This window comes from Mesoplodon bidens, assembly GCF_964165515.1.
Source record: "Mesoplodon bidens genome assembly, chromosome: 1".
Taxonomy (NCBI): Eukaryota; Metazoa; Chordata; class Mammalia; order Artiodactyla; family Ziphiidae; genus Mesoplodon; species Mesoplodon bidens.
Genome location: NC_138176.1, coordinates 197,186,601 through 197,212,627, shown reverse-complemented (window position 1 = coordinate 197,212,627; position 26,027 = coordinate 197,186,601).

Genomic DNA, 26,027 nt, shown 5'->3' with positions numbered 1-26,027 from the left:
ATTAGGTTGAGGCATAGTATTTATCTCAAATTAATATTTTGTGTATGGAATAAGGTAGGAATCAAATACCTTTTGATAAAATTATTTTTTTATGGTTTTCTGAGCTTCACCTTGAAGTATAGAGTAAAAGTCATCCCTAATTTTATGTAGGGGTAAAATTGAGTTGAGAGGAGGAGAAAGCATTAAACCGATTAATTCTCATTAATAGTCATGTGTCTCCAAAGAGGGAGAAACACACAGATGTCCTGTCACACTCACACATATACACACATACTGAAAAGGGAAAATAAGATAATTGGGTACCAGACCTCCAGTGAGCCGACCGGAGAAGCGACCGTGAGGCTTAGAACTGAAGGGGACTTGGAAAGGACAAGGAGAAGAGATACAGATGATGCTGGTTCAGTCATGGGTAAAACACACCATGAGAAAAGGCAGGGAGAAAGGACTTGACTATATAACTCTTTAAGATACAGGATTACGTTTCAGCATCTTCCTTATCTTCAAGCTAAAAGTATAATAGCAGGCTTCCAAGTGAGTCAAGTATCCCCATTTTGGGACTCAGAGGTACAGAGCTATTTAAAAGAGGAGGTGTCATTTTGATTTAAAGATTAATATAAAATCAGGGCCTCCATCTTGGAGCTGTGCTTTTAGGAATTTCTACCTTTTCACATAAGTGTAGTTAATTTATTTTCAGATTAGCACAGTTAAAAAGTCTCAAGGGCTATCCTCTCACCTTCCTACTCAAGAATTCCCCTTTAGAGGTCAAAGAAAGAATAATGCATTTCCTGTCTTTGATGAAGTACATGCTATTGCTTGGTCATCACAGAGACAATGAACATTAGATCAAAATAATTGGGAGCAAATCCCTCTGGGCGACCGCCATGTCCAACCTGACGTGCCCTGATGTTGACGAGAGAGAGAAAAAGAGAGAGACAGACAGAGGGAGAAATTGAGTCAATACTTGTGTGAACTCTTGCCCTGATAAATCATGGTCCCTAAAATTTCTATATATTTAGATCTATCTTTTAAATACACAATGAATGAGGATTTTGAAGCCAAAATTTACAAAATTAGTTTTCATATTTTGAAGGTATAGAATGAAAATATTTCAAATCTTGAAAAGAAATCATACATACAGTTTTTCCTCAAATGGAAAAGGATATTATACGATCATGCTATAGGAATTTCTAAGGTGCATTATCTTTATGCACCTTAGAAATTAAATCAATAACTCAGTTCTTTTTGATAGCATATTTTCCAACAGTGCAAAGTAAAAGTATGATGTAATGGTAAGGTTGTAACACAGCAGTGAAGTATGTGAATTCTTGGCTTCAAACGCTTTTTTTTTTTTTTTTTCCGGTATGCGGACCTCTCACTGTTGTGACCTCTCCCGCTGTGGAGCACAGGCTCCGGATGCACAGGCTCAGCGGCCATGGCTCATGGGCCCAGCCACTCCGCGGCATGTGGGATCCTCCCGAACCGGGGCACGAACCCGTGTCCCCTGCATCGGCAGGCGGACTCTCAACCACTGTGCCACCAGGGAAGCCCGAATTCTTCTCTTTTTATACGGCTTTTGCTTTATCCTATTCCTCCCAATACCCTAATGTAAAAGTCTATTAATAAGCGGAAACAAAGGTACAGAGTTTTTTTAAACTTGTCTGGCAATCATTCTCACTTCCTCTTGGGTTTATTACTTTGATGGGTACAATGGAATAGGTTTTATTAAATACAACATTTTTTTGAAAGAACAACTGTATTTGTAAATAGCCTGTGTGCATTCTTGCATATGGTAATTCTTTGATATTTAAAGTGAACTCTTTCTTTAGGATATGTGTGCAGGATTGCAGGTTTATACATAAGAAAAATGAGAATTTTCTATAGAACTCCAACTAAAGTAGAAGGAAGGCAACACAGAGTTGAGAAATGAAGCATAAGACTCTGCATTATTGTCAACACACTGTTCCAGTGTGTTCAAGGCAGTCAGGATAATGTTAATTGCCATTTCTCTCTAACAACCTATTTGCATATAAATACAAGGAAAATGGAATCAAGTTGACAACAGTAAGCTCAAGCAAGACAAAGAGAGAGAAATAGCCTAGTAATAAACTTCTATTAAGGCAATATGGAAAAATGTCTACTGAGGATTTCCAGGCATTAAAGCCATTGCACAAATAAACTTGCAGATAAAAAGAATGAGACCATTAGTTATAACAGATGACAAGTTTTACATATTTTATTATTAAGTATTTTCACCTTCTTCATCTCGTTTTAACCAGCATTTTGTTTCTGTCTCCACGGAGAAGGATAAATGTTTATGACCACGAGGGAGAATTTTCACTTTTGCTGTATTTTTAGCTCTGATCACGGACAATGGCACCATAAACCTGCTGGGACAAATCCTGATATGAGGTCGTTGGTACCACACCCGCTTGTTTTCCCACCAAGGAAAAAGTCACTAGCGCTAATCACAGCAAAACTTCAAGGTAATCTTTGAAGTTTCTGAGCTGGAGATGAAGAGACTGCAAATGTGTCAGCTCTGCTGTTATTCAGGCTTAATCATTCATGGTTCTTCCTTTCAGGCTCAGTGGTACTTTAATTTGGACAATAAATGATTAACCATCCTACTTACAGAGGCAAAGAGAAATAATACCTGGCCCAATAAAATTCAAAATGTTTAGAAATAATTCTTTCCTAGATTACAGAACATGAGAATTAGTTGAGTAATAAAAATAAGACCTACTTTCTAATTTACTAGCATGGCTTCTCAAATAAATTTGAGCAGTAAGTTTTGATTTGTTTACATCTGTATATAAACCCTAAATAGTTGTTTATCTCAGATCATGAAAGAGACCATCACAGATTATGAAACTATTGTTATGTGAAGAGTGGAAATTTTCCCACTCTTTCTGTTCATGACAGCCATACCCAAGAAACTGATTTTATTATTATCTCTGTGATAACTTTTCAGACATGTGTAGATTTACATTTTCTTGTCATCTGAACGGCTCTAAGCTCAGAAATGATAAACATGTTCACCCGTTAGAAGGGATTTTTATTACTTATATGTTTGATCCACAATTGCTGTGGAGGTTTCTCTCAGAATATTATGTATTTTGTTGCATACTGAGAAAAGTGGGGATCGTGTAGGTCTTGTTTATCATTTTATGCTCTGTACATAGAACAGTGTCTGACACAGAAGTGCTTATTAATTGAAGATTGAAGGAAAGGACCATAAATATCATATTTCCATTCACCTTGGCCTGTGTTATATAGTTATCATAGTGGTTTATCTCAGATCATGAAACAAGTCACCTCACATTCTGTCACAGGGACCTGGCGCTTCTTTCTTCCAGGATAGCACTGGGAGTTAGCCCACAGGCTTTGAGTGATGCCAGCCTGGTTTACAATCCTGGTGGTAGGTGTAGCTTTTGACAAATTAACCTCTCTAAACTGTAAATTTCCTACTTTTATAACACAGTAGTTGGAAGGATTAGGTGCTGAAATTCTTATTAAAAGCCAAGCATTGCATCTGGCACATTGCAAATTTATACTGGTGACTGTTTTATTATAAATCTTACTTTATCTTCAGATTTCATTCTAATGGGAGTATGTCACATCATCACTAAGAAATAGCTAAGTTGTTTTTGGTGCTTGAGCTTCTTAATTCACAAGGGGTGAGCCAAGTCTCAGGAGATTTCCAAAGTAGATCTGCCATATTTAGCAATAAAAATAAAAGACACCAAATTCACTTTGAATGTCAGATAAACAACAAATATTTTTTGGCATGAGTATCTTCTGTATTTTTATCTGAATATCCTATCCTAAAGGTTATTCAAACATAGGGTATGATTCTTTAGTTGTGTCCAAGAAGACTTAGACAAATGATGGGTCAGGATAAGAGAACTAAAATTGGGAGAGCAAAGTTTAGTTGTTTATTTAATCTAATATAGTCTTATATAAAGACAAGTGATGTTTTTATTTACCTATTAGGATATTAGGATATAACCACTACAATAATAAATTGATTTGAAATAGCCAATATGTTATGAAATAGAAAAACACTATATGTCATAACTAAGGAAAATTGGAAAAATAGAAGAGAAATAAAGGTTATTGTAACAATGAGTTGATGGCCAAAGGGTAAACTTATTCTTTTAAATTACCATAGAAGATCTAACTATATATATATATATATATATATATATATATATATATATATAATCAAGACTTGAAGATTGTCTTCAAATATACAATGAGATAAAGACTTTCCCAGATAAACATAAACAGAGAGTTCATTGGTTCTAGACCTGCCTTACAAGAAATGGTAAAGCGAGTCCTTCAAGATTAATGAAAAGATGATAAACAACAACATGAAATAACCCAATTAAAAAATGGACAAAGGACTTGAATAGACATTTCTCCAAAGAAGACATATAAATAAAACAACAGAATTATGAAAAGATGCTCAACATCACTCATCATCAGGGAAATGCAAATCAAAACCACAATGAGAGAACACCTCACACCTGTCAGAATGGCTATCATTCAAAAGACAAAATAAGCATTGGTAAGAAGTTGGAGAAGTTGGAATCCTTGTGCATCATTGGTTGCTAGCGAAAACCAATAACAAGTTCCTCAAAAAATGAAAAATACAATGACTGTATAATCCAGCAATCCCACTTTGGGTGTTTATACAAAAGAATAGAAAACAGGACCTCAAAGAGATATTTTCACTTCTATGTTGATCACACCATTATTCACTTAGTCATGAGGTAGAAACAACCTAAATGTCAGGTGAATAAAGTAATGTGGTACACACAGACAAGGGAATAAAAGTCATCCTTAGAAGGAAATCTTATCATGTGACATAATGTGAATGCACCTTGAGGACATTAAGGAAAATAAGCCTGTCACAGAAGGAAATGTACTCCTGATTCCACTTTAATGGTATATTTAAAGTAGTCAGACTCAGAAGTAGAAAGTGGAATGAGGGCCAGGGAGTTGGAGTTCAATGGGTATAAAATATCAGTCAAGCAAAATGGATAAATTCTAGAGATCTTCTGTACAAAGCACCTGTAGTTAACAACACTGTTCTGTACATTTAAAAATTTGTTAAGAGGGTAGACCTCATGTTATGTTTTTGAATCATAAAAAAGACTTAAGAGCAGTAAGTGAAAAGTTAGCTTCCTTCTCGTATTTGGTTCTAACTTCCCTTTTCCAGGCAAGTAAATTACTCCCCATTAAGATTCAAGGTGGTTCACATATAATACTGGTTGATTGAGTCTAAATGCCATAGAGTGACTGTTTACTATTGGGTAATCAAGTACCTATAACTACAGTCCTTGTGATAACATAAGATGATTTGGCTGCTACTCTAAACTCTAAGGTTGCGGCTACTCTTAGTAAGGAATTAACACAGCTATAAAAAAGGGCAGAGTTAACGTCTTCCTATCATCTGAAGGCTGACATAAATTCATGGTGCACCAAACATCAGTTTGATGCTTATGGACTTCATATTCTAGGCACATATGATAATAATGGATGTTCTTTATCTCCAGTATAACTTTAATCAGGCTTGCAGCTTGGTTGGTAGGAAGCAACACAAATAGATACTATTTTTCTTTATTTTTAAATTGAAGTATAGTTGATTTACAAAGTTGTGTTAGTTTCAAGTGTACAGCATATATAAGTATATATATATGTGTGTGTGTATATATATATATATATATATATATATATGCAGATTAAGTTATACATATCTATGTATTCTTTTTTAGATTCTTTTCTCGCTATTTAATCTAAATTGTCCCAATAGAACATTTAAGAATAATTAACCTTGTTTAGAGAATAATAAGACAGCATAAAATGCATACCAATTGTTTCAGATTTAAATTGGAAAATGAAAATCCTAATAACTCAGCAATTTAATGCTCTTTCCTCGGCAGATACGAGACCAATATTTCTTCACATTCCAAAGAGTCTAAGGAGGATAACCTTACTAGTTGCACTGACAAAGTAATCATCCTTGTCTCCAAGCATCACCTCTTGGATGAGAAGATGGCTATCTGTATGGCAAACAAAAACTGTTTTTGAAGAAAGAAAAGAGTATGAACATTGGTACTGTAATTTGGTTATAAAAATAAATCTTGTGTTCATCTACAGTTATTCTTATAAACGACCCAGCAACCTATGAATAGGTTTTTCTTCTTGTAATCTTACAAGAAGAGAAGGCCGGAGAAGGAAGTGGGGTAGAAGTGGGGTGACATCTTTTAATACAGAGCATTGAAAAAGAGGCCAGTTACTTCAGTGAACAATTATGCAAAAGATTACATCTATTTTGAGTTGCATGGTGGAGCATTAATGAGGTGATTAGAAAAACAAAAACAACAAAATCAGACTACTAGGAAGTTCTCAGCAATGGTGGAAAACAGCATCAAGTTAGAATACGAGACTAGGTCTGAATTTTAACTCTTCCTTCTACCTACTGAGTGACCTTGGGCATATTACTTAATTTTTCTAAATCTGAGTTGTTTTCATCCACAAAATGGGATAATAATAGTACAGACTCAATGGATTATTGTGATCATTAAATGAGATAATGCAGGCAAAGCACAGAGACTTAATAAATCTCAGCTCTTAAGATAACATGCATATCATCTTAGGTCTCAAACTCAAAAAATGAAGATTAATATTAATACTTACCCTTCCTATCCACAGCCTAATTAGTAGTACCAATGAGATTATTTATGTATAAACTCTCTCTACGAGATTAGGTGCTATTATTGCAGTTCCATAAAAGCTGAATAAGATTTTGAAATACAATGGGGTAGACTGTGGGAACAGTAGGGTAATTTAAATCTTCAGATAAAATTCTCTTGTGAATGCTTAGCCACCTAGTTCCAGAACACTGCAAAGTCAAACTTATTCCTCAATTAATCACTAAACTGTTGTGTTTGGACAAAGGTAGCCTTGAAAATGGGCCGTTTTTTGTTCTTAAAAGTCATTTTAATTTCATAGGTATGGATTCCATTTACACATTGCTTTTTGTTTGCTCTATTTCTTAGATTTAAAAAAAATTTGGGGGGGTATAGTTGATTTACATTGTTGTGTTAGTTTCAGGTGTACAGCAAAGTGAATCAGTTATACATATACATATATCCACTCTTTTTTAGATCCTTTTCCCGTATAGGTCATTACAGAGTACTGAGTTCCCTGTGCTCTACAGTAGGGCCTTATTAATTATCTATTTTATATACAGTAGTGTGTATGTATCAATCCCAATCTCCCAATTTATCTCTCCCCACTTACCCCCTGATAACCATAAATCTATTTTCTACATCTGTAACTCTATTTCCTTTGTGTAGATAAGTTCATTTGTAGCCTCTTTTTTTTAGATTCCACACATAAGCGATATCATATAATATTTGAAAACATGCCATTTTCAGGGACATGGATGGACCTAGAGATTGTCATACTGGATGAAGTAAGTCAGACAGAAAGACAATGGACCTTCCTATACTCATAGAAGCAATTCTGTCTTTTCTTTATTTGGGTTTGTATCTACACTTTGAGGCACTGCTGCATCCTCCTTTAGACTCAATCCATTTCCTAGACCAGAGACTAAGGCAAATAAGGCTGAAGCTGGATTAGACTTTCAGAGTAGCTAAGACACCCCCTTCCTCAGGCTCCTTCTCTTCTCCTTCTCTCTTGGGGGCAAACACACACAGAAATGTTACTGTGCTTCCTGTTTCATAAGCAAAAAATTTCAAATTCTTAACAGGTGTCTATTTATCATCTGTCCTGTACCAGGATGTATAAACCTACCTTGCTTTCTATAGAAATAAATCCCTGTGAAGTACTTCATTCAATTAAAAATTATTTCATGAGTGCCTGCTCTGGGCCTCCGCTGGGCATTAGATGCTGCGGGTAACATTGTCGGATGCTATAGGGAGTCCTGGCCCTGGCAGTTATGGGTTTACAGCATAGTGGGTGAGTGATACAGACAAATATCACGATGCCAATAAAGGGGGTACAGGGTCACACTGGAGCAAAAGCCAACCTGACTTTAGGAATCAAGAGAGGAGTCATTGGGGCTTCCCTGGTGGTGCAGTGGTTGAGAGTCCGCCTGCCGATGCAGGGGACACGGGTGCGTGCTCCGGTCCGGGAGGATCCCACATGCTGCAGAGGGGCTGGGCCCGTGAGCCATGGCCGCTGAGCCTGCGCGTCCGGAGCCTCCGCAACGGGAGAGGCCACAGCAGTGAGAGGCCCGCATACCGAAAAAAAAAGAGAGGAGTCATTGAAATATTCGAGGGTAGTTTCTTAGCCTATATTTGAAGAAAGGGTCAGGAGGTGTAGTGTGTTTTAGAAGCAATGGGGCTTGTGGTGAGGCAAGGACATAGCACGCCCAGTGTCCCAGAGTTGAGAGGATGTGGCAGGTTTGGGAAACTGGAGAAAAGAATTCAGCTGGAGCAGAGAAGGGCAGGGGAAGGAAGGTAAGGACAGGACACCACACCGAGGGCGCAAGAGTCAGATCGTGAAGGGCCTTGTGTGAAACGTCAGAGGATTCGGATTACATCCTGCAACCAAGAGGATGGGCCTTGGAAGGTTCTACGTGCTACAGTGAAATGATCAGACTTGTGTTTTAGAATCTTCTGGAAGCAGACTGAAAAAATGAACTGTAGTGGGTTACAGCTGAGGCAGGAAGACCGGGGAGGGGCAGATAATGGAAATTCAGCTGAGCTGTAGTAGTGGCTGACTCGGGCCGAGGCTGTGCTCTCGGGGGAAAGGGCCAGGTGTGAGTCCACTGGAATTCGGGGTTACTGGGTCTGGTTGGTTGGGAAAGAAAGACCTTTGATTCTGGTGTGAGCCGATACAGCACGATGCTTTATGGACCGGAATGTTCTTCACTTTCAATCAGTGCTTTTCCTATTCTGAAAAGTTTGTCAACACAGGCAGATATACTTGAAAGTTCAAGTTTGTCCTGATGTTTTTTTGCATTAGCTATGGTACAGTTACTAGTCATTTATGGAGAACTTACGAGGAAGGTTGATATAGTCAGAATGATTGAGATCGCTTTCTCACAGAGCTAATAGTTTTCTGGAAAGAGTGACAAGTAAGTCAGTGGTGGAGCAGGGAGAGAGCTACAAATGAGACATGCACGGAATTTCAGAGGGGAAGCTGGATGTAGACGGAAGACAACGGCCTTGCCAACTGCCATTTAACTGTCAAACGCATCTCCTGACATTGGACTTGGAACTGGCAGCCTCCATCTCACTGCCAGCCCACCCCTAATAACTTACACTGGGGACATCGAAGATCCTTGCAAAAGCTACCCTTCTGCTGCCCTTGAGCCTTCTGTCCACTTCTAGCCTAATTATATGACTAGGTTTAAAAAAAAAAAAAAGCCCATGATGGCCACATGGTCCAGAATTTGACACCAAAGTACTCGGAGCTCTTTGCAGGAGATGGGTCTGTGTGTGTGTGTGGCAGGCAGCCTCGGACCAGCTTAGTCAATATAAAACATGTAGAACTGAAGCCCTGGGGTGGGTCACCCAATATAAAGAACACGTGTGTGTGGAGGAGAGGAAGCTGGAAGAAGGAAAGATGTCTCAGAGTAGACGACATCTGAGGTGATCCTTCAAAAAGAAGGATGGAGAAGAGTGGTAAAGAAAGGCTACAGCCCTGTGAGTGGTAAATTCATTCACAAAAGCATGAAGACCTGAGAAGCAAGGCACCCTCAAAGAAACGGCCACGTCCAAGTGGCTGATGGCCTTTAGTTCAGTCAGGTGAGGACGTGTACACACCGACTGTCTTTCAGACAGGAGTCTGTAACTCTCCAGGGAGTGGACCCCTTGTTGCAATGGAGCCACAGAAAGGAGCAAGTGATAATCTCCTTTTCTTTGTTTTCAAGTGAAGAGAAAGCAGAAAAGACATAGCATTTTCCCTCTGTATTTAGTCTTGTAGGGTTGCTGTAACAAAGTACCACAAACTAGGCGGTTTAAAACAACAGAAGTTTATTGTCACCTCTCTGGAGGTGGAAGTCCAGGCGTCGGCAAGCCTGGGCCTCCTTGTGGACATCAGGGAGGAAGTGTTCCCAAGTCCCTCCTGGCTTCTGGGTGTTGCCTGTGATCTTGGACCTCGTGGGACTGTAGCTGAACCACTGCAATGTCAGTGCCATCTCTACAGGCCTTTCTACAAGACACCAGTTGTGAAATTTATGGCCCACTCTGATCCAGGATGACCTTATCTTAACTTGGTTACGTATGCAAAGACCCTAATTCCCAATAAAGTCACGTTCACAGGTACGGGGGATTAGGACATCAACATATCTTTGTGGGGGACCCAAATCAACCTATGACAGCAATGCTTCTCAAATAGGAGCCTGTGACTCTCCAGGGAGTGATTCAGATGTTGCTGGGGACCCGTGAAGACCATCAAGTCATAACCTCCTTTTCTTTGTTTTCAAGTGAAAGAAAACTAGAAGAGACAGAGCATGCATTTTTTTTCTTTTTTTGCTGTTAAATTCCCGTCTATTTCCTCTGGTCTTCAGACATGTTGCCATTCTGATGGCTGCCATGGTAATTCAATAGCAAGCTGGTCTGGTGAGGGGCCTTGTGTAGACTACCCTGTTTTATTGAAACCAGGCCATTCACGTGAGAAACATGAATGAAGCCATGAGAACAGCATAATTGCACTGTGTCAAGTGGACGGGGAAGAGTTGTAAACACAGAATTTGGAAGAAAGAAAGCTTCAGCGGCCTGGTGCCTTGGAACCTGCAGCCTGTGATGTAACAGCCAACAGCAAGGCTACAGGTGGAAGACTGACCCCATCAGTGCATGACTATAAGGAGATGGGTCGCTCAAGTCCAAAATGTTCTCCAATTAAAACAAAGGCACACCAAGAAAGAGAAGCTTGAGAAGCGCAGGCACAGAAGTCACAGCCCTTGTGAGCAGTTTCTACAAAATGCTCTCTTCATCTGGACAAGGGCATTGGGCAGTAAGCCCGGGGCCTGGTCCTATCTGAATTTCCAGGAAGTGTCCACCATCTGAGCAGTAGGTGTGTGGCATTAAGGGTTTTCCCTGTGAGGGCGGCCCACAGCACAAGTCCTAGTCCAAGTACCGAATGAAATGACAGTAATCCTTGTTGACATGTCAATCTTACATCTGGCCCTCAGGAGCACAGCATAAATCCTTGTATCTCAGAAGGGGATTAATCTGCCTTTCCAATTCCTAAAGATGTTTTAATAGATATTTTGGCTCTCAGAAAAGCACTGGCCTCAAAAACGTAAGCAACCAATGTCTGATAGAAAATGCCTCCCTCGGTTAGAAGAGAACATATCATTTTATTTCTAAACACAATTTTGTATAAAATATTCTTATAATACTCATCCAAAAATGGTTACGATTGAAGCATCCTTAGTTCCATCAATGGCATATCGATAATTCTGGAGTAGGATATGTGAGACGAATTCTTGGAAGAAAATAGGGGGATGAGGAGAAGCTTCTCACATTCACCTCTGTCTGTAACATTCTCCTTTGGATGTTAGTAGCTTTTGCAAACTTAACATTTCCAACATTTAAGCATTTCCTACAAATTGTTTCCTTCCATAAATTCTCAAATTCATTCTTCCATTTTCTCAGGACATAACCCTGGGGTCATCCCTAGCTCTTCTCTTTCTATTGAATCCGTATCTTCTTCATCAATTCCTTTCAGCTCTGATTTTTTTCTTTTGGTTCTGGAAGTGTATGCAGAATTTAGCACCAACCACCTTATCCTAAGCTAAACTATGGACACCTTCTCCCTTGTTTCCCTGCTTCTATTTGGCACCTGAAGCCAGGGAGTTATTTGACAACACAGATCAAACCATGTCACTATTTGTTCTTTCTCACTCAGAGTCAAGTCCAAGTTCTCAGTGTGGGCCTCAGGGTCCAGTGGGAACCCAGCATTGCCTCTTCCATCATCGATAGCCCTCTGTCCCCATCACCCTCTGCTCTCCCCTTGCTTCCTCCATCCCCGGTTTTCACACTGTTTCTTAAATGTCCCAGGCCCCTGCCTCCTGCAGGTCTTTGGTTTTCTCTGGGCCCCTCTGTCTAGGTCTGCACACACCTCATCTCCTCACCTGCTCTGCCCCGTGCAAATGTCGGCTTCACTGAACACACTTAAGAAAGCTGAGTCGTCTTCCCTTTACATTTTATTTTCCCTTTACGCTCTTTACTTTTCCTATTAGCATGGCTCATCATGTAACATTTTATAAATGTATTTTGGTCTGATTCTTTCCTGTCTGCTCACTGCAGTGTAAACACTGCCACAGCAGGAACTGGATTGTGTTTGCTGCCATATCTCATTCTTCCTTGAAGACAGTAGCACTTGGTTTGTAGTAGATGCTTGGGTTTGTGGAATAAATGAATAAGTGACTTATTAGTTAAATAAATAAACACATAAAAGGAAACTTCATACATATGCTGAAAATTTACTGGCTTATTTTCCCTCTAGTTCAGTGCAACAGAGACATCTAAAGGTATAAAAAAGACTAAAAAGCAAGGCTAACACGGGACTATTATAATGGTCACTGGTTTCTTTAGGGAATATTGATGGGTCTATGAGCACAGGTTCTATGAGTCTGAGAAGCAAAAAGCAAAACACCAAGCACATATCTGAATATCACAATGAAAAATTAAACCAGTAAATTCTGAGGAGTGGTCAGGGGAAGAAGTTATCAGATACAGCAAATGCATTTTAAGTCCCTCAGACCGAGATGCACACACCAGAGCAGAACGTGAGAGTGAATACAGAACAGGACAGGAACACACTGGGCGCATTGATTCAATGAGCATTTATTGAGCACTTACCATATACCAGGCAATATGTTAGGCACGGGGTATTCAAGACAGAAAAATACAGTCTGCGTCCCCCGTCTACAGCAAGATAGACACATAAATCAGTGATTTCATAACAATGGGGTGTATTCAGGGGTACCTTTGACCAGAGGGTCATGGCCTCAGAGTTCATGAACAGAGCTCTACTTTTCTCTATTTCTTTCCTGAAGTTATCCCATGAAATCTATCTTACTTATTGTAGCAAGGCTGATCTATAGGAAGTATGAGTGACTAATGTAGAATTTCTTTTCTTGCCACTCTGCAGGTGTGACAACCAATGCACCAAAATGAGCTCATTATCTTATCCAACAACTAGTTTCTTCCCTTGCATTCTTCATGTCATGTGACAGCATCCCCAGTAGAAAGTAAGCTATATATTTGTTTTCTTCCTTGCTGTATCCTTACCTCCGAGAAGAGTTTTTATCATCAGCAGGCACTAAGTGAATATTCTTGAATACATGAATGGAGAAACAGCATCATCCTCCATCTCTATCACAGTCACTGAATTCTGGGTATTTTATTCCCTAATTGTTTCTCCTTTCTCCTTTCTGTGCTTTCTACCATCAACCTGCACAGCCCTCATTATTTCTTGTGGGAGGTGTGTGTCAATAACCTTCCTACTGCTGGATGTTTTATCTCATGAGTAGTTATAGAAATGCCATTTCTCTGTCTAGAACTCATCACAATGGTTTCTTGGGATAAAGTCCTGGATTTTAGCCTTGAATCTAAACTCTCTATGACCCAGCATGGGCCTAGTTTCAGTATCATTTTCTGCCACTCCCTGCCTTAACTTTATATTCTGTCTTATAAAACTTACAGTCTTCCTCTCATCCACTCCCTCCCAACCAACAGTCCCAATTTGTCCAGGATGGAGGGGATTCCCAGAACTCAAAATTTTCAGTGCTAAAGTTGGGAAAGTCTGGGGAAAACCAGAACTACCCTAACATACTCTAGCCTCTGTGCCTTTAGGCCACAAGTCATCTCTTCCTGGAATTCTATTTCTTCCTCTCTTTGTCTGCCTAAGCCTCACTGATCCTTTAAAATCATGTCAAGCAGTTCTACAGTACCCCCCAAAACTGTCATGTTTATCTGTGAATTCCTAGAAACTCTTGAAATGCTCTATTTGTGTTCAGCAGTTAATAAATATGTATTAAATGAGTAAATTACCTTCCAGCAGAAAACATTTTAAAATCTACAGTTTGATTTTCAAAGCCTCCGTGAATAAGCCTATCTATGAATTCATTTCAATTTGTTCAATTAGATTCAATGTAATTTAAATTCCATTTAACCAAGATTTATTAAATGTCTACATTTTTCCAGGCTTAGTCCTCATTCATATTTATTTTTATTGTTTACTCCCAACTGACCAATTTTTTTCAAATGTACCATGCCTTTCTTTGGTTTTGTTTTTTGTCTTTACTACAAGACTGTCCTTAATAGATAATTACCTGCGTCTCTGCCTGTCGTAACCATCACATTTGTTAAGGTCCAGATTAACTGCAACTGCCCCCATGAATACTGATTTGATCATCAGCCCAAAGGAATTTCTTTCATCGTGCACCTTGCTTGGAACGTTCTTGCATTCCTTGATGCCTTTGGAGTTGTACTATATTATTTGCAATCTTTATCTTTTCTTCCTTACTACACTGGAAGCAATCATCTCTGTATCTTCATCATTGTTTAATTCAATGTCTGGTGCATGTATTGAACTAAATATTAGTTTGAGGTTTGAGATTATAAATTAAGAATGTACATGAAATTTGAAATGCAAATGAACAATGAAAATGTCTACGCCCAGCGAAGATAAAATTATCGTGCTGCCGACCATCTGGTGAGAAGGAGGCAAATGCAAAAGCATTTTACTTTAATTTTTCTAGGTGTGAATTAGGACATTTCTAAGATAGGTCACTAAATGTGACATTGGCAGCAAGCTTTCCCTTATTTATTTCAAAGAATACAGAGAGAGAATTCTTTTTGATTATTTAGCTACTAAAAGTCAAATATGCATTGTTTGAATTTAAAATTGTCTTAGCTTATTAAGTTTCTGTACCCTTCTTTATAAACTGTTGCCATGGAAACAGTGTTTCAGTCATTTTGCCTACCTCTAAATGTCACATCTATTATCACGCTGTATGTAAGGACATCGCATACACACACAGAAAGAGACACATGTTTACTACTTATGAAGATCAACGTTAATACTTCATAGTGTGAATACACCATCCTTTACACTAGTGGTTCTAATATTCAGAAACTAACTGGGGAGTGGTAAGACACTCTCGATTAAAAAATGTTCAATGGAGGTAATTTACAATCTGAAAATAATGAATGATGTTTGTTTTACTAAGAGGTTATTTTCCAGGTTCAGCACATGGCCACAGAGTTCTGCTATTGTGAAGGGCTTTGTGAACTCACACCTGCCTTTTCAACTTACTCAGGTAAATCACTGCTCCTTCAAGCAATGTCAGTTTTATCAAGACTTCACTCTTCCTTGAATTCCTAGTTGAGCTTTTGTACCTTTTTCACACACAACGAGATGAAGGATTTTATCCTTTCACCCTCATCCTGCCATATAATTATGTTCTTAATCCCTTTCATAAAGACCTTGACCTAGCTGTTTATTTGCCTTTCAGACAAAGCATATGTCATCCTCACCAGGTAAAATGCACAGAAGAAAGAGCCAAAGATCAGATGTGAAGAATCCTTATGGGTAGGGGTTGTGTTGAAATATGAGTGTTCATCAATCAGAGGAATCAGCAAGGATTAATAGCCCTAGGGCCTTGTCTTTAAAATCAATTACGTGGCCAACAGTACTGATTCATAGCCTCAACCTGGGTCAGCAAACTTGTTATCATTAAACATTCTCCCTCTTACCTGGCATGTGCCCCAGAGTGAATCTTGTGGAATGTGAGGACTGCACTTCCCCGCTGCTACCTCCTACTGCGGGGTCATGAGAGTCATAAATAATTTAGAAAAGGTTGTATATGTAGATGAGCCCAAAATTAATTGTGCCTTCTGTGAGTGGCTTTCTGAGTAAAATGAAATAACAATGATCAGATGCATTTACTCAGAAAACGAACATAATCTGGACACTTTGTAGTGGGGGAAGCTCTATGTTAGGCAGGTGTGATACTGGATTTCAAGAGTATTTAACACAGTAAAACCAGGTCAGATGGAATCCAATAACATAGTAAATCAAAACTTGATAAGGGTCACGAAAATATTTTAAACAATTCTTAGGAATTCAGTGGCTTACTTCTGACTGGGAGAATCAAGAAATGCATGAACAAGGGCATAGAAAGAGCACAATGCAGAGCCTTGAGGCTTGACAGGATACTGATGACAATTACAGACATGACAAATGGGAAGGAATTTCTAGTTAAGAGGATATCCTTTTAGATATGCTTTCAGACGTGATAAGTTTGATTTGCTCACAAAACATCCAGGGAGCTCTCTCTAGCACGCAGTTATAAAAGCAAAGGTGAAGTTCAAGAAAGAGATTAAGAGAAGATCAGTATGGTGGTCTACAGCACGGATACAGTAGGTTGAAACTTGAGACCATTGGCTCCTGAAGGAGAATGGCATTTAGATTGATAAGAAGAGAGTATGGAGGTTGCCAAGTAAATAGGGCACAGCAAGCAAACTGACAAAAAAAAAAAAATCAAAACCTTGGGACTGTTTATAGTAAAGAGAAGGAGAAGAAATCAGAGTTAGGATGAAAACAATGAAAGTACAGTAGGATGAGCATCAACCAAAGATGTGGAACCATGTAGAATGGAAAGGGCTTGTTAACCCCATTAGTTGGAGGATAAGGTCTAATCAGTGACACTTGGTGATATTTGGGTATCAGACCTTCTGGGCTACAAGGAAAGAAGATTGTATGGGGCTCTAGGCTGAATGAAGGAGCAAGTACATGTATACTATCATCAGAAAAGTTTCAGTGAAAATAGAAATATGTAACAGGCTTGTCTGAGTAGCACAAATTGGATGACCACAAGGTTTTGTAATTATCAGTTGAAAATATAGAATTTTATTCTTATATTTTCAATTTCTGATTCTTTTTCTGCCTCCGGTATATAAATATTGTGTTGTCTGATTTTTTGGTACGACTTTGGCCATTCTAGCACAGTTATTATGTTTGTGAGAGGACAGTTTGCGTTACTTAATAAAATGGCGTATTTTTAGGATGCCTGCAACACATATTACTGCTTGGCCAATGTACTGGACTGCAGGCTTCAGAGGAAGACAAGGTCTCCAAGTACGCCTTGTATAAGAAATTTCAATAGCCTTAACTGGCCAAGAGTATAAGCATCCCTCTGTACTTTACTGAAGATACATCACCATTATTTCTAAGTATTTCTTTAATGAATTTGTAGAAGAATTTTTTTAACATCTTTATTGGAGTATAATTGCTTTACATTGTTGTCTTAGTTTCTGCTTTATAGCAAAGTGAATCAGCTATACGTATACATATATCCCCATATCTCCTCCCTTTTGCGTGTTTCTTTTTCTGCTTGTCATTTGTTTCATATTCAGCTTTTCATTTTAAGAATTCCAGATTCTTTTTCAGTGAGCATCCAGCAAATATCTTTATTTTACCTGGGGAGAGATGATCGTTGTTTAGAAATCTATACAAGAGCAGCATGAAAAATCACATTGAGAGAAGATAAAGAAGGGCAGGGAAAGGAAGGAAACTTTCCTGTCTTCCCCCCACCCCCCCGATTTAGCTCATAGAGCATACAAGGTTTTAATTAAAGTCAATTAAAAATTTTTCCCAGGCTTCAGCACCTGAGAGAATCATGGAAGTCTTTAGAGCTTCGGTGAAAGATTTTTTTTAAAGCTTAAAAAATGGCTTTATTGAGTTAGCTCATGCTCTCTGCAGCCCCAAAACAGTTCCTTTCCCTCTTTGAAGCTTCCATCAGGCGCCCTGCCAGGTGCGATGCAGACCTCATTCCTGTGCTGAGGTCCCCTGCTTTGTGTTTGTGCCTCTCGGCAGGTTTCAAAATTGATAGATCAAGTTCGTGGTTCAGCCAGTCTTTCAAAAGCAGGCAATTTATAAATGAGCTATTTCAGCCCCGAGAAAGAAGTATTTGTTGGATCATTATGTATGGAATGTTCTGATCTTCACTTCTCTACATAGCATATTTCGTACAGTTCCTGAATCCTGGATTATTAACTGGATTTTATAGAGTAGGAATAAGAATCAGCAATTAGATAAAAATGTTTGCTTTGATTTATCCAGTCTGTCAAAGAAAGTGTTGGCGACCTTTAAAAAATGTACTTTTGAAGAAAAGACTTTAAAAAGTGTGACTTATAAGTGTGTTTTCTATGTCTGTGAGTCTATTTCTGTTTTGTAAATAAATTCACTTGTATCATTTTTTTACCAACAGGGATAGCATGGGGGTGGGAGTGGGGTGGGTGAGATTAGGAGTTTGGGATCAGTTGATACACACTACTGTATATAAAACAGATAAACAACAAGGACGTAGTGTACAGCACAGGAAACTCTACTCAGTATCTTGTAATAACCTATTATGGGAGAGAATGTAAAAAAAGGATATATATGTATTTATATGTATAAGTATAACTGAACACTTTGCTGTATACCAGAAACTAGCACAACATTGTAAATCAACTCTACTTCAATTTTAAAATAAATAAATATTTTAGACAGTGTGATTCCAAATCCATGACGTAATTATATATCACATACATTCTGACAATCCTCCACTGCGTGTGTTGGGAGAGGGAAAAAGCTGTGAGAGGAAACAGTCTATGCTTTTGCTTCTCAATGCAGGAGAAAGAAGGTTCTGGGAAAGTGTTTAAAGGTCAAAATGTTCATAAGTTTAAAAATCAAGAAAAATAAAATTAGCCTTGAAAAAAATTCTAAATAATATTCTGTTTGAAATACCTTCTAAAATCAGAAAAGAGATGAGAATTTGGGGGGGGGCATTAAAAGGTATGAAATGAGGTGAAACACCTTGAACAGTTTATGGTAAGAAATAGGTGAGTCAAAGGCTAAATCCTACTGAGTTTTACTGACTGTCTTGAATTTTAGAAAAGTAGGGTAGCTTTAACACTCTGCCCAACACAAGTGCTGTAGGAACCAGAGATTTGTCAGTTTCCACAGACTGCTGTGTTCTTAATATTTTTTTCAAATATATTTTGCTATACTATTATCTGTAATTGAGAAAAAGCCAAGTTTTATTTGTATAGAGGTACAAGATCTCAAACCTGGTGGGGTTATTTCTATGGAGCTTTGAGAATTGTGTTTTAGAATAAATTCTGTAGTATTATTTGGGGCATTTATTTGGGCCTTACATTTTTAGACACTGTCATCATTGCAGTTGAGTTGTTGTCACTTTTGAGCAGTGACTTGACTGAATTCAGTTATATGAGTCGTGTTCAAATCACATAAACGTGTATCATTCCATGACGGATTGTTCAAGCCCAAATGTTTTAAAGGAAAACCAAAAATCTGTGGTTAAATAGACCAACATTTATTGAAGGAATCATCTCCACATTCTATCACTAATTGTTCTCCTTTATTCTCATCAGCTCTTCCTCATTATTATCATCAAAAACTTTCACCCCCTTTGGAACTTCCCTAACTTTTGAACTGAGACAAGATATTTTTATTCCAGTCATTGGAAACTTAGTGGTGAATGCTAATTTGGGGATTCATCTAAAGTTAGTTGTAAGTTTTTAACATTCTAAATAAATCCCTGGCCTTAAACAGCACAGGTTTCCTTGGCAGCAAATCTACTAAAGGCTTATAAAAGGAAATAAATCAAAGCAGAATGAGGACATAGGCATATTTAAAAGTCTTAATCTCTCTCTTGGTAATATTGAAGAACTATAAAGGGCAGCACATTTCCAGTAACATTTAAAAAGAAAAGATGTTTTTCTCACTTCTGAATTTTTTTTAATCCACGTCTTCTGCCTTTTAGAAATTTCTACTTTTCTATAGAATCTTTCAATTTGTTTTGTTCATTAGATTTCTTCTTTGATTCTTAACCATTTTTTCCTATGATTTAGACTCATTGAGAAAGTTTTTAGTGCTTGCTTAACCAAACATATCGGTTTTGTTATCTAAAGTTTCTGAAACTATTTAAGATTCTATATTTCTATATTCCAGATTTGAAATCACAGTTCGAGTGAAAATTTGAAAGGTTTTTAGATTCAACAAATATTTTCTTAATAACTACCGTGTTCAAGGTCTTTTGTCTAATGTCACAGATGCAAATAGAATAATAGTCACTCAAGAAGCTTATAATATATGTAGTTGGGGCATTTTATCTGAAATCCAAGTCAGAAGAGGCTAACTGCCATTGTACAGGGATTTTAAAATGGTTGAGAGGATTAGAAAAGACACAATTGAAGGGGGTGAAATTTGAACTGGTGGTCTTTAGGCATAAGTAGAGTTGACCTGATGTCTGGGAGGGAGAAGGAAGTGCAGGGGATTCCTGGGCATTGCTGGAGCATTGAGTAATGTCTCAGGGGAGGAAAATGATGAGGACACATTGGTAGCTAAGCATAACTGGGTTATTGGACATTCACTGGGGATCAGAGGGATATAAAGCTAGAAAAGGGAGCAGAGACCACCTTGGAGAGGACTTTAATGTGTGATTGCATGCACTCAAAGAGGCGAGTGAGTGTCCTTAAGAAGAGACCTGGTAACTAAAAAAGAATAATTGGGCATTGGCGTTTACAGTGGATTAGTGCAGAAAGCCCCACAGGTAAGAAAGCAATTTATGAAGATTTGCAATAAACATTGTGGTTTAAGTAGAATTGAAAGGCCCCGTGGACTTTTCAATTGTGTGGACGTGGCCCCAAATGTCATAAATGATCAAAGGTTTGTGCCTCGGTGAATGAGCAAATAGAGGCATCTTTGAAAGAGCCAGAGGTCAGAAGAGGGGCGAGCTGGGAGGGCCAATGCCGCCTCCTCTCTGGTCCTGTGAACTTTGTGCATGGCAGACAACGTCTGACCTTCTGTTTAACCACAGGCTCCAGCCTGGGAGCGAGGACGTCTGCCCTGGAGGTGGAAGGAGGGTGTCATTCCACAGACACGAGGGCTAAACCCCGCAAGGACAGATAGAAGCGAGGGGTAGAGTACGGAGGGGAGAGACGTATAGTGAGAAACTCAACCTGCAGAGGTGTGTGTCAGCGGGGGTGGGAATGAGCGACCCTAGAATTACAGAGCAACTGAAAACAAAAAGGCAAAGTCGCGTGGGGAGAAAAATCAAATGAGTCTGGCGTGGAGGCCGAGACACAGGATGAGAAGACCTAGGAGAAGACTTCCGGCCTGCAGGTGAGGAAGTGATGAGCACTTAGTAAGAGAAGTCTCGGAACACAAGCAGAGAAGACGGGTCGCAAGGAGGGGCCAGGAAGAGTGGGTGGTGAGACGACTGCAGCCTTGGGTGCCGATGCCTTCCGAGTGACGTGGCCGTGGAGGAGAGAAGACACCGGGTGACAGCTTGGAGGGACACAGGGAGCAAGGACCACGTGAACCCACTTATTAGACGGAAATACCTGCTCAGGCGGGAAAGTGAGTAAAGTAGGGCACAAGGTCCCTCTGGGGCTGGGGATTCATGTGAAAGGTTTTTAAGGGTGTTACGAGAAGCACCGATCTAGGGACTACACTGAAGATATATGCTACTTCCTGACTTGGATCATTATTATTTTTCTACTTAATTGTTGTTCCAGGCGTCTGATTGTGATCAAAATAGAAATAAGTAATTTTTAAAATGAATCCCAATAGTGAAGGGATTATGTGTATTTACTGATAAAACTCTTGGTTTTTTTGCCTTTTGGTAATTTTGGCCAGAATTGAAAATTAATGTTCACTTCAGTTTGCTTTGCGGGTGTGCTCTTTGTGGGTATATGTACTTATTTCATTCTTAGAATGGATGGAGTCACATATTAGCAACATTAAAACAATTAGCCATCTATTGTAAACTATCCATTTAAATATATGGTCTATATATATGTGTATCCAAGTACTATGTAACTTTATACATATAAAACCACAAAATATATGATAGCTATCAATTTAAGTTATATATACTCACTATAAATTAATTTTTCTTCCAAAATCATTTAATTGCTATGATCAAAACTGTCATGATTGGGGATTCCCTGGTGGCGCAGTGGTTGAGAGTCCTCCTGATGATGCAGGGGACACGGGTTCGTGTCCCGGTCCGGGAAGATCACACATGCCACGGAGCGGCTGGGCCCGTGAGCCATGGCCGCTGAGCTTGTGTGTCCAGAGCCTGTGCTCTGCAACAGGAGAGGCCACAGCAGTGAGAGGCCCGTACCGCAATAAAAAAACAAAAACAAAAACAAGCAAACAAACAAAAACCTGTCATGATTGATTAGGTACTTGTCAGGAAATGCTGTTAGAAATCTTAGAGATATTTTACTAAGAAGGCTAAAATCTGGACATCTGAAGTTGCTACACACACACACACACACACACAGACATCCACAGTTTCTTAAAATTTGGTGAGAATTATATATTAAATCAGATCTAAAATAATTTCGTTTCTTAACCTTTGACTTGCAAATGCTCTAATACTCTTGCACTTTCCAAAAATAGTATTTAAATTTGAAAGTAAAGGACAATTAAACCATTAATTTAAAGAATCAGTGGGGGGAATTCCCTGGCTGCGAGGCACACCCCAACCCCCAAAAAAGTTTATTAAAGAATCAGCACAAATAATTTTTGTTCATGTTGACAAATATTCAGTTCCCTTCAACTTCTTAACTCCCGATATTCTACATCCCCCAGGCTTCCTTGTATCTCAGTGGAACAGTGTGGCAAGTTTGGGCCCATGTTACAAGAAAAGTAGCATCCTCCTGCATCTCCAGGCCCAGCCATAAAGCATCCTGCGTGATCACTTGTGATCACCAATTAAGAAAATTGGTGACTTAAATTTCACCAGTTTATAAAGTCAGAGAATATTAGAGTTGAATAGAAACTTGAGCGCTCCATCTCTTAGTTAATAAATGAATCCCTCCGTAATGTTTCAACAAGTGGTCAGAGAAAGCCCTTCACTACCAGAAGGGTTCCTCCACAGGGAGAATCACTGCCTGCCAAAGTGGTTTATTTGTAGGAGGCAGCTACATTTGTTAAAAAAAAAAAAAACTTCCTTGGGTTAAACCTAAACTTTGCCTTAATTTTACACCTGTGATTTTGGGAACAGCTGAGGGGAAGTCTAATCCATCTTTCATGTAACAACTATTAGTCTGTCTGATGACAGCTATACTGTGTCACTGATGTCTTCTGTTCTCCAGGCTAAATAACCTCTTTTTTTGAATGTATTTCTCTTAAAACATTATCCGTTATCTCACCTCATCAGGCACACTTCTGTCTGCAAGTCAGCTTGCAGGTGGAAGTTTCTAGAATGTGATGCAAAACTCCAAGTGTGGTTTGACTCAGGCAAAGCTTTATTGGGAGTTCCTCTGGGCACTGCTAGAGGTGTAACCCTGTCTTTCTTGGAAAGTACATTAAAGGGAGGAACACTGAGCTTTTAATCAACTCAAGCATGTACTGATAAACCACAAGTCTTCCTTGTAATACTTATGAATTTGAGTTGTTGACTTAAGAATGCAAAATACTGTAGCTAGTAAATCCCAATTTCATAGATCTAACAAATTGTACTACACTGTTGAATATTTTTGCTCCATCTTTGATAACTAATAAAAGGGTCAGCAACTTTGGCCTGTGGGCCAAGGCCAGGTCACTGCCATGAACAACCTTTCATTGAAACACAAGCATGTTCATTTTTTAGTGCATCGCCTATGGCTGCTTTCACCCTGTAAGAGAAACTCAGCAAAGTTGAGTACTTTTGACAAAGACTCTGACCCACAGAACATGAAATATTTACTATCTTGCCATTTATAGAAAACATTTTCCCAATGCTGAGCTAGTATATCAACCGTCCCTTCTTTCCTGAAGATTTCGTGAGAATATGTTCATGTCCTCATGAAGACTGTGGATTAAAAGGTTGGAAGGAGTAGGACCATGAGAGGAAAGAATCCAACTGAACAGACAGAAATCGTTATTTTTGTATTAATCCGTTTAGCCTTGTGTGTTCTGAAGTAGTGAAACTGTCTTTCAGCCGCATTTCCTGCTGTCCTGAGGAAGGCCTTGCTGGAGTCCAGGTGTGCCGTCTGCACACTCACAAGCATCCCAGTAACACTCTGGTCCTGGGATTGCCCGAGCTGAAGGGCTTCTCACTCAGCCCATGTTTGCTCTTAGAAGTCACCATTTTTCTTTCTACGTGCCTGTACCAGCTCCTTTCCCCCCACAAATATATTTCTCAGAAAACTAGTCCTGTAGAACATTGAGTCAAGTGCTCCAAAGTCAAATAATTTGCTGAAATTTTGCATCCTATATGCTTTCTTTGGAGACGCGATACACACTAGCCTCTTACAGGGTCTGAGAGATTCTACAGTAAATATACAGTATCTGTTTAGGAGGCATCAACCCATTCCTTCCCCACATTATTTAACCATAGCATGCTCTTTTCTGCTTTTAATGTTATCCAGAAACTTTAGTAGAAGAAACTTCAGAAAAATTTATAAATTCCCTCTTGAAGACTGTAAACCCAGTTACCTTCAGATGTTGAAAGACTGTTTCCTGAGAGCTTTAGAAGTGGGTGGGAAATAGGCAGGAATAGTTTGGAGCATGAAAACAGCTCAGAACATGTAAATAATAAGATAGTTCTACTTTAAGAATGAATGTTGATTTTGCTATTTACCCAAATTTACTAGGTTGAAGTGGTGTTTGTTGCACTGACATGAAAGTGAATAATACCCTCAATTTTATGAAGAGTTAACTATTAATTTTTCATAGAAATAGCAATAGGCATGAACAAATTAAGTGAAGCAGGAGAAATATGAAAACGTTCCATAAGGGCTGGAGTTATTTCTAACTTATTTGTGAGTCGACAGCTCATTACCTTGCAGGCAATATGTACTCATTCAATTGTCTTTGAATGCATCAGCAGTGTTACGTCTGCACATCCCAGAGCACTGTGTCCTGGAGCCTGTCTGTGGGAGATCACATCTTATCACATCCTCTTGTTTGCTGTGTGAGCTTTGGCAAGTCATTGGACCCATCAGACCTGAATGTCCTGAACAACAAAATAACCTCATAGGGTTTAGCATGGAGTAAATCACTACAAAACCCAGTGCCTGTAGTGGTAACTAAACATTACTATACTTTATCATCCAAATTTTAAATTTTCAATCATATTCCTACTCTGTGAAGACAGAGCATTCAAACACCATTACTGGTCACATCTGGAGGGAACATTATGATTCCTCAAAAGCCTAGTTTCCTGTACAAATGGACTATTGTGTTACGAATTCATTTCCTGAAAGTTGCCAAACCTACAGTCAAGAAGAGTCAGTAGGGAAGTTTCTTTTTTTTTTCTTTATTTTCTTTAATCATCAAACTTTTGATATTGTATTTTCCATCTACTTCTCAGTTCTTATAACAGGCATCCATGTTCCCACATTTCAGAATAAACAATAATCAAAATCAATACTTAGTTGTACTGTTTCCCAGATATTGTTAAAGGCTATTTTACCATGCCATCCTTAGCCCCATCCTTCCACAGGGTAACAGCTACCTTAAGTTTGTATACAGACATAACTTGTTTTATTGCACTTCACTTTATGACACTTTACCAATACTGCATTTTTTTTTACATTGAATGTTTGTGGCAACCTTGCATTGAGCAAGTCTGTCGGTGCCATTTTTTTCTAACAGCATTTCCTCACTTCATGTCTGTGTCACCTTTTGGTAATTCTCACAATACTTCAAACTTTTTCATCATTACTATATTTGTTATGGTGATCTGTGATTAGTGATCTTTACTTAGTATTGTAATTGTTTTGGGGCGTGCACCATGAACCACCCCCATATAAGACTGTGAATCTAATCAATAAATGTTGTGTGTGTCCTGACTGCTCCATAGGTCAGACATTCCCCCATCTCCTTCCACATCCTCAGGCCTCCCTGTTCCCTAAGACATAAAAATATTGGAATTAGGACAATTAATAATCTCTAAATGTTCAAGTGGAAGGAAGAGTCCCATGTCTCTCAATTCAGATGAAAAGCTAGAAAAGATTAAGCTTAGT